General features: G+C 26.7%; 1 long non-coding RNA gene across 1 annotated transcript; it reads right to left on the reverse strand.

The window, feature by feature from the left end:
- Nucleotides 1-1,892: 1,892 nt before the first annotated feature.
- LOC136085850 (uncharacterized) lies at nucleotides 1,893-6,015 on the reverse strand. The gene is made up of 2 exons (XR_010641220.1): nucleotides 5,895-6,015; nucleotides 1,893-2,591 (listed from the first exon to the last, which is right to left on the reverse strand). It is a non-coding gene; the product is annotated as an uncharacterized LOC136085850 (long non-coding RNA).
- Between the last annotated feature and the right edge of the window lie 5,042 nt (nucleotides 6,016-11,057).

The raw sequence follows: 11,057 nt of genomic DNA on the forward strand, positions 1-11,057 counted from the left end.
TTATACATCGTACACTTTAAATTACTTATGCCAATGATGTGTAGTTCGCACTTTCTGTGTGATATCCGCCTCCTCTCTCTAATCTATCTTTCTGTCTTGAAGCTTTTACTAAGTCATGGTTTTTACATCTCTCTATGTATAGCGCTCTCTCTATACATATAGATCTCTATCAATTTGTATGTACATATGAAAGCACAATTAATTATAAGGATACCATAGGTTACAATGTTACGTGTTATTAGGTCAAAATGTTACATATTGTTACGTAATAACATATTTCACTTAGCGTTACGTTACAATGTTACGTCTCGGTTACGTAAAAAATAATGGGCATTTTGAACTTAACGTTATGTTACAGTGTTACGTATTGATAAGTAAAATGTAACGTCTCGGTTACGTAAAAATAACGGACATTTTGCACGTAATGTAACGAATCCCGTTTACGTTACAATACGTAACGTAACTTTAAAATGTTATAGGGGTTAGTATTATTGTTAATGCATGTTGATGAAACTATAATGATTTTTGTTAAAAAAAAAACTGTTTATTTTTCCGCATGATCATTGAAATAAGTAAAATCAAAATATATATATTTAGAACTGAGCTGAGTAGCTGTTAGTGCAATTATTTTTGAATCAGTTATTCAAAGCGTAAATGCTTATACGTCATGCTTATAGCGCAAGGCGCAAGACTTCATTTTTTAGTACTCAACGTAGTTAATGCAAATTGGTAAAACTTAAATCAAAATTTTTTCATAAAAATCTCATCTTTGACAATTAATAACTTTTTAAATATAATGAAAAAAACGAAAATTTATTTTTGTTTAATATAACTTTTTCTGTCTCTGTTCTAAACTTATTCTTAGTTTTTTTGCTTGTTTTTTTTGTTTATGCAGAATTTTAGACTTTTATAAAGTCTCTGAACTTCTTAAGGGCTGGATATTAAAGTTAAAGTTGGTTTTCCATAATATACTGCGATTATATTATATTAAATTGATAACATAAGTTCTTGCAATTAAAATAAATTTTAAAAGATTTCTTTAAGTCACAGTAAGATTTAAAAGCAGCCGTAGCACAGTGGTAGCACACTTGCCCAAGAGACAAATAAATTAACAATCTGTTTAAAACTTTCGCTTATTTCAAAAATATCTAAAATTTTTGCTAGAAATCAATTAGGAACTCTTAACTGATTGCGATTAATGCATATGATCATTTTATAAACTTTTTTTCTAAGCTATATGAAAAAACCTTTCCAAAGAATAAGAAAATTATAAATTCAAAATACCAGCATAACCCTTGTATTACATGTCTTAAAAAATCTCATCAAAAAAAAAGTTGCACGAAAGGTTGAAAAAAAGAAACTAATTTTAAAAATTATAAAAAAAACCGCTTTATAGAGTAAAAAAATATTTACTAATCTATATATATCATCAGAGTTACATAGCTTTGCAATATGTAACTCTGATGATTTATCATTTCAACTTTCTCAGTTAGCCATTGACAATATTAATATAAAAAGAGTAAATTCAATCAAAACCTTTGTAGGAAGAATCAAATTTCGTATATAGAAAATAAAATCTTCAAGACAATAAAACTTAAAACCTACTAAAATAGGACAAGTTTACAGACTATTAGGGGTGCACCGATGCATCGACCTGCCGATGCATCAACATCGGTCCTGGTAACCATCGGTCGATGCCGAATGTTATGAAAAATCAGTTTTTTTATTTATAAACGAAATCAGTAGAGGAACATTTATCAAACTTTTTACATTTCACACTGTATTTCAACAATTAAGCTCATCAGAAATCAATAATTTATTATTACTCTGTTCTTTTAAGAACATTGAGCATAACTAAGGCAAACATTATATATACTAAGCATTAGGCAACATTAACAAACAAGCAAGCATTAAAATTGACCGTTATCATTACAATTGAAAAAAAAAATCTATTAGTAAAAAAAAAAAAAAAAAAGAGTACAAGTTCGAATTTACACGGCGTTAATTTTTGTTCGAAAATCTCCCGATTGCCAGTTTGCGCGTGTTTTCAAACTCGCAGTCTTAGTAAGTGGAAACCATATGGAAATAACCATAAAATTTTAATGGACATCAAAAGTTTTCTGTGAGTGGTTTCTATCGGTCCAGACATTTTGCGCTTAACTTGAATTTGATTTATAAGAAAACAAGCGAATGGATCATAGGTCTCCTGTATACATCCTGCCATTTTTTAATTATATCTTGAGATCATACTATCACATTGATAAAATAATATCAAATTGATATTTGCAGAAAAATTATTACAAAAATTGGACACTCCAATTATAATTATGCTCCTGAATAAAAACTATTTATTAAAAAAGTAAAAATCTATAAAATAATTTTTTAAACTTAAAATTTGGTGAAAAACCAGCATTAAACATTCTCTGAAAATAGTTTAAAGAAATTATGAAAGATAGGTAATCTAATTAGAAAATAAAATAAAAGACAAATTCTTTTTAGAGCATGCTGCTATTAAAAATATTTTAAATTGGTTTGTAGTTCTTTTAACCTCGTTGCAGGAAGGTAAGTCGTCAAGTACAACCAATCAATACCTAAAAAACGAAAAAAAAATTACTACTGTCCTATAAATTTATTATACATGTTCTATTTTCAATAAATTTGTAAATTCAAATTCATAAATCTATACACAGTGTAATTTACATAGCTTGTTGAACGGCCTAACTTTAGATATGTTGTGGATTAAATAGCTAATTTTAGGCTTAATTTAATCTTAAACCAAAAGAATAACTTAATCTTAAAACAACAGAATAACTTAACCTTTAACCATTAGAACTACTATGCACATCTACGCCTTAATTTATTCACAATAAATAGAAAGCAGAACAATTAGGAAAGGTGTTTTCTTATTGATATTTTTATAACAGATAATATTTATCAAAACTAGTAGAAATACATTATTTTTATATTCTGAATATGATATTTTTTTCATTAAGGTTATATGAAAATATCTTAAAATTATATAAATAAAAGCCAAGTCTATATTATATTAACTATTATGAATAAAAATAATTTCTGAAATCGAGATATAATCAAAATGCAAAAGGATTTTCAGAAACTAAACTATCATCACCAAAAAATAAATGCTTGAATCTTTTTGATATTTGCCAGCACAAATTTTTTAATAAAAAGCCATACAATTAAGCAGCTATGCAAGCCTTGCAATGCTTGCAGTACCAATTTTACACATCATTACATCTGTGGTACCTATTTTGAAATTTACAATACTTGCTTGGGTAGGATTTCAAAAAACCGCATTTATAAAAAAATTTAATTAAGAAAAAAACCGTGGTTAACTGTGGTTTTTGGTTTTTCCTGTTAAATAATAAAACGTATGTCAGTTTATCTTGCATTGTCTATAAAATAAGTTATTTAAGCAAAGCGTTTTAACATTATGTTTATATTTCGAAATAAAACTTATAATGACTTATTTCAGCTTGAAAAAATGCGTTTGACATCTGTTGATGTGGGTTTTATAGAGAGAATTGCATTGTAAATTTTTTTCAAAATTTTGTGTTCTTTTTCCCGTATTTCGGTACAACGAAAACTCTTTCTTAAGTCATTTGAATTGATCAGTAGATTTAGGCAAGTGTGTAATGCTATCTTTATTGAGAAGTACATTTAATTCATCCTAGAGAGAAACAGGTGAACTTTCCTATGTCGTAAATGGTACTTCAGCTAGTAGTGATTCCTCATCATTAGAAGTAAATCTAAAAAGCCTAAACGTAAGTTTTCCAGCAAAATTTAAAGTATTTTTTAACGGAACAACTAAAGGATCTTTTAGACACCTTAACAACTGCATAACATTTCCGTTAACTCTTTCATTGACACGCATTTTACAATTTGAAAGTGAATTTCAATGATGACAAACATCCAGATGCAGTTAAGTTTCTTTACCAAATTGCTCAGTAACTTTTTTCTGAAAAATTTGATTCCGAACTGATGACATTTTTATGAATTTCACTACTTTTTGTGCATTCATTAAAATTTCAGGGTAGTCAACATTAAACTTATTGTTTACTGATTCAAAACTAAAATTATCATCATAAATACTATGTTCATCCTCTTCTGAATCACTGTCCATTTCCTCGGGAATTAGTACTTTTGTGTCTTTATTTTTCTTGTATAACAGGTTGCACACACCAAGATGAATTCCATGATTAATGCAAAACTGATCAACAATGTCCATTAATTGCATGAGCTTCTTGTTGATTGCTGCACCATCTTGAGTTGAACATACTACATCTCTTTCCATACAGACACCAAATGCATTCAAATAATATTTAATTTTTTGAATTTAACTTTCAGCTGGACAGGAACTATGAATCTTAATGAGGTTTGTATTATAGATTTTCTTACATTCGCTTTCATGCAGGTTGACACCAATGTACCTTCTGTGCCTCAAAGATGTGTATTAATAATGAATTTAGCTGAATTTATCTCCCATTTGAATTTTTTTGATAATTTTTTGTTTTATCACTTCCTTTTTATCAGAAAAATCTTGATGGATTAAATTCATCACAGTTGTTAGGTTTTTAAGATGATTTCCTCTATGTTGAATTGATGAGCGAATAAATTTGTTGTTAGTTATCGCATTAATTGAAACACCATCTGTAGCTAGATCAGCTACAATTTCTCATTTTTTGTAAACAACTGTCCATGGTTTTATTTATTTTTTCCCGGTGGTCGATTTGAGCTGCTGCTTGATTCTCCAGCCGAAGAACTATTGATAGTAATTCCATGACGCAAAATATGATTTCAAAATGTAGTTTTGGATCCACCAGAGCATATTACAACAGAACCGTATCTATTACAGATGCCTTCAGCATCTCTTGAAGTTGGAATTTTATGCAAGTTTCCACGCTGAAAACATATTTTAATATTTTTTAAAAATTTATACTTTAGACTTTATATTCGAACATACTAGCGTGTTTTATTAACCCTATGTTTAGGTATTTTATATATCATGGCTTTACTTAGATAATGTTAATCCAAACATCAAGGTTTATAATAATCTGATACCCTATATCAGATTATTTTAACCTGATACAAGGTATATCTGATACCTTGTATCAGATGTTTATCAACTTTGAAAAACAAACTACAAAATGCTCTTGTTTTTGAACATAAAACATATAAATGGATATTAATGAATATAAATGAGAAAAACGCAGTTTTTTAAGATATACACCAATATATATATGAAAAATTATTTGTAGAAAACATTTAAATTTGTAAAAAATAAAAAACTCTGTTAACACTTCAGTTTATTACTAATATAATGTAACAGTATATTCAAACAGTCTGTTTAAATATACTAATTATAATTCCTAAAATACTTTTTTGTAGCTGTTTATACTTTTTATTCACAGCAGTACTAGTCTTTACATTCCTGGAAATCTTTCAATAATAAAATTGTTTTAATAATAAAACTCAATAATAAAAATGTTTCTCAATTTAATAATAACTTAATAATAACTTAATTATATGTAAATAATAATAACCGAGTAAAAAATGTATCCTTCATTAATATATTTAATGAAGTTACCATACTAGTATACAAAAACAAATGCAGAATAAAATCCAGATCTTTTGCATACAATTTTATAATTTAATGAAAACATAATTTTGAAATGCATGTATAAAAAATAAAAATTGAAAAAAACACAAAACAAAAATATAAAAGTGAAAATATTAATTAATTTAAACAATTATGAAAATCTAATAAAAGCAGTTGCTTTTTTCCACAAAGCCTGCTTATCTTAGCCAAATAAAATGAAAAGTAATATTTAGTGTATTCAAATATTCTAATAACACGATAAAGTAGAATAACTTACTTCATAAAACGATTTGGTTGCATTTCTTGGTTAAATATAAACAGTTACACGTTGCATGTTAAGATATTTGGAAATATTTTTTCATACTAATTTATATATATATACTATTTATATCTATTAATAAAATTATTTTTACAAAATATATTTTATTAACAATAAAATTTTTAAATGTCAAGTGACATTTAAAAATTATATAAATAAAAATTTTGATAACATTTACATTCTAACGTACAAGATAAAGTCTTTATTAAAAAACAGTTTGTTTTTTTAATCAAATATTTAGTATACTTTTTTTTAAAAAAATAGCTGCCAATTTTCTGAAAATTAGTCAAAAGTCACATAGAAACATCAGAGAAAAACTCATGTTAATTTTTGACTTCATTTTAAAAAAAAACTACGCAAATGGTCCTCAGTGTGTTCGGTCAATATTTAGTTAGAGATTTTAAAGATAATTTATTATTTTAGGTTTTAAGACTTTTTGAAAATCAAGTGTCAATTTTTACAAAAAAAAAAATACCATATCTCAAGATATATATGAACTTTCAAAATCTCTAGCTTGAAAGAAAGACAGTAATGCAAGTATCAATTTCAAATGTAAAACTATGCGCGTAGATAGGCACTTCAGCGCGCAATACTTAAGAGCCATTGTCTGAGAAATCTAGGCAAAGTCTGGAAGTGATGTCTTCAAATTGTACTTATTTTTAGATATTTTGTAAAATACAATGAAAATGGGCCACTGGTAATTTTTTTTTTTAATTTTTTATTAATTACGGAGATATTGGATCCCAAAATTTGGCCCGTTTTGAGAAAATTTTGCGCATGGAGTGCAATTGCTACTTTGAGGAGTAGTTTTAGCTACATGAATATGACAGAAACATTTCTTTTTAATTTTTTTACTAATCTGGGTAGGTTTCTACAGTAAAAGTAATAATTCAACATGATTACATTTTCAGTTGTCTAGAAATCGTGGTCCGAAACCACAACATTTGAAATTTTACCATAACTTTGAGCTCTAATATCTCTTAAGGCCAATACTTGCACGTAGTTTTTTTAGGTGTTTTTGAAAGACACTAAGACATGCATTGATTTGATACATTGATTTATATATATATATATATATATATATATATATATATATATATATATATATATATATATATATATATATATATATATATATATATATATATATATATATATATATATATATATATATATATATATATATATATATATATATATATATATATATATATATATATATATATATATATATATATATATATATATATATATATATATATATATATATATATATATATATACAATGTTCCACCTGATATAATATATTATATTAGATAGAACATTGTATTTATTTATATATAGTTTTTATTTGTTTTTATTTTAAGTGCTATATGTATTTTTTTCAAGTTCTCTTGTACAGTTTCTTTATAAAAAATTATTATATTAAAATTTTTAATAGCAGCACTAATTGATATGGCTGTAGAGTAGCCGTTGCTAAGTATATCTATACCGTTGCTAGGGTATTTTTTTAGTTAAAAAATTGGCAAAATAAGACTACTTCTAGGACTTCTGTAGGCTTTTTATCACCAGAGCACATGGATTTTTTTTCATATATTGGTAGATGCATATTTAAGGAAAATAAATAACTTATACTGTTTATGGTTGACCTAAGGCCACAGTTGTTATGGGTAATCTATCAAAGCGCATTGAACGCAAAAAGTGATTTTTGGCAGGTTACTCCTTCCCAGGTCCTTGCATGCACATGGTTTTTGTTTCAAAAAATCAATGTATGTCTTAGTGTCTTTCAAAAACACCTAAAAAAACTACGTGCAAGTATTGGCCTTAAGAGATATTAGAGCTCAAAGTTAGGGTAAAATTTCAAATGTTGTGGTTTCGGACCACGATTTCTAGACAACTGAAAATGTAATCATGTTGAATTTTTACTTTTACTGTAGAAACCTACCCAGATTAGTAAAAAAATTAAAAAGAAATGTTTCTGTCATATTCATGTTGCTAAAACTACTCCTCAAAGTAGCAATTGCACTCCATGCGCAAAATTTTCTCAAAACGGGCCAAATTTTGGGACCCAATATCTCCGTAATAAATAAAAAATTTTTTAAAAAAAATTACCAGTGGCCCATTTTCATTGTATTTTACAAAATATCTAAAAATGAGTACAATTTGAAGACATCACTTCCAAAATTTGCTTATTTTGCCTACATTTCTCAGACAATGGCTCTTAATGCAACTAAGGCATTGTACACGTTTTTCCGAACAAAAATATAAGTTTTTTCAATTACAATATATGTAAGTTTTTTTGCCAAAAAGTATAAAATATTTGGTATGTATGGAAAGATAATTTTAACCACTATTATAATCTGGTAAAAGTTATGCGACTATAACAAATCGTCAAGCGTAGTTTTATTTAGAAAAGATGTAATTTTCAACATAAAGTACCTCGGGGCTTGACTATCGATAAGTCTATTAGTGTTTGTTTTCAATGAATGTAATTTGACATTTCTAATCAGATATTATTTAGGAAAATTATCCATGAAAAACCTTTTTTTTTATGAAAGTTGAAGTTACTATTTTCAATACCACACCTAAACGAGTATGTTTAACAATAATGTCACGTTAGATTCAGATAAACTATGGTAGTGTTAATTTTTCTACAAAAGTCGTCTTTGGATAAATAATCATATTTTTAGCCCCCTTCAAAAAACTGCTTTCGGTATTTAGTATCATTTTTTGAGATACTCGGGACTTATTCGACCATCTTGAATTTATTCCATTCAGAATTTATTCCATTCAGAATAATTTAATAATTTAATATAATTTATTCCATTCAGAATGCGTAAACAATTAAAAAATAGAGGCGGTTAACTTTATAAACAAATTACTTTTATTTTCAAACTCGTTTTGTTTTTATATCAGTAATAAACTTCAATTGACATTTGGTTTCTTTTATTTTTACAACAATAATTTAAAAGTAACATAAGTTATTTTTAATTTATTGTTATATTGATATATCTCCTGCAAAACTGTTATAACAGAAACTTCGGTCGTTTAAAATATTTTGCCATATTATCTACGAATTCTTTGTTTGCGATACCAATAAATAAAAAGTTGTTCGGTTTGCCACTAACAACAAATCGGATATGTTTAAAATTATCGGCTTTTTTTTTTACGAGTTGGTTTGTTCTATTTTAGTTTTATTGAGTATCGATAATCGATAAAACACGGCTAAAGAAAAAAGATCTGTGGTTTTATGCCAACAAAATAGTTTGATGTGTATGACAAATAATTCGAGGTGTATTCCATCGTTCAGCCGATGACTTAAAACACTATTACTTTTTATTTGCTTATTTCAAAAAGTAGAACCACAGCTTAACAACAGAACCAAAAATATTTTTTTGAGATATTTATTTTAAGAAATAATTTGATTCAAAAATTATGGTCATTTTATACCCCAAATATTTTTGAAAGTAATTAGTGTTTTTTTGATTTAATAACAAAATCAGCTATAGCATTATACTACCTAATACTGTGCATATTTTTTAATAGTAAGTGTTGATCACACAAAAAATATGCTTCCCACCAAAAAGTTAAATTTAAAAAAAAAAATTTTTAGCACTTGTCAATTTTCAAGACTCAAGTCAATTTTCAAGACGGAAATTTAGTTTTTGAAATTAGTGTATTGTTTTGGAAAACCCTTTTTGCATTACCGTTGAATAAAATTTTTTTTTAAATACTATCACTGATTTATTATGTCAAAGGTTGTTTCCTAGTCATTTAAATTTCTAGGTTTTACTGCTATTATATTCTCAGTTTTGAATAATAATAGTCTTGTTTATTATTACTTTTGTAAAAGAACGGAAACGTTGCACAGTACAACCCAGATTAACCTAAAAATGGTAAAAAGCCTGAAAAAAAAGTGAAAGTTTTATTTTATTTTGGTCTAAAATTAACTTTAAATAATTTCGCAGATATTATTATGGTGTAATTTTAACGGGATATATGTGTAAAAAGTTACATTTATTGCCATAAAATTATGAAAATTTAAGGTATAGTTAACTTGAAACCAACCTTTTTCTCCACCTCATTACAAAACTTTTTTATTATTTTTGTTAAAGTAATAAGCGCTTAGATGTTTAAAATTTGTTTACTTTTTTTTCTTTAGATTTAAAAAACAAGTTTTTTTTAATTTTTTTTTTAAAAATTAAAATTTTAGTACACAAGTTTAAACATAAGTGCCAGCCGAAAAAAAGTTCCAAGTTTTTCTACGTTCAATTTTAGTGAAACAAAACTACTAAACTATAGCCAAGAAAACCCTGTAGTATTTGCAGCAACCTTCTGCTCAATAAGGAGATATTTTAAATAGATTCATGCATGGTTTTGTCAAATACAAAACCCGCCCCTCCCTTTTTCAATTTAAAAACAGTTTTCGGACGTTTGTGTAATAATATACAATCTAGTATTTATTTTTTATTTTGAAAATTAAGGGAGTCTTATCATAATGCTATTTGGAAATAAAGAAATTAAGCTTTAAAAGTGAAATGAATAGGTTGGATCTATTTTTAAAAACTCGCGAATCTGAAGCAAATAACGAAGCCCTTCCTGAATACTTTGGGGTTTATTTCGAATTTATCAAAAATTCCGAAATTTTCCCCAAAGATAAACTAGGTGAACTAAATAGAATTGTACAAACTTTTATTTTGAAAGTGAAAAATAAGCTTAAAAAATATGGTAAAAACCATGAAAAGTTTTTAAAGTACGAAAATAATTGTCTAGAAAAAAATCTCATTGATTTTAGTGTGTCTTCATCATAGACCAAGAAGACCAATTTAGGAATGGGTAGATCATTGTGAAAGAAGTAAAAGAGCAAAGATTGCAGATTTAGCTAATGAATACCATATAGCTCTATCCCTTGCTACATCAAAGAGCGTTAAAGCAGCAGAAAAAAAAGATTCAGTTTATATTTTGAAAAAGACTTCTAAATGTGTTGATATAGCCCAGATGAGAAGAAGTACTGATTCCGGACTCAAACAACTATAAAACTAGAGGAGGCTCTTGCTCTGAAAACACAAACTGACTTAAGTGATTTACAATACCAAATATTGAGAAATTCAGCTCTTTCTC

Source organism: Hydra vulgaris, chromosome 10 (assembly GCF_038396675.1).
Source record: "Hydra vulgaris chromosome 10, alternate assembly HydraT2T_AEP".
Lineage (NCBI taxonomy): Eukaryota > Metazoa > Cnidaria > Hydrozoa > Anthoathecata > Hydridae > Hydra > Hydra vulgaris.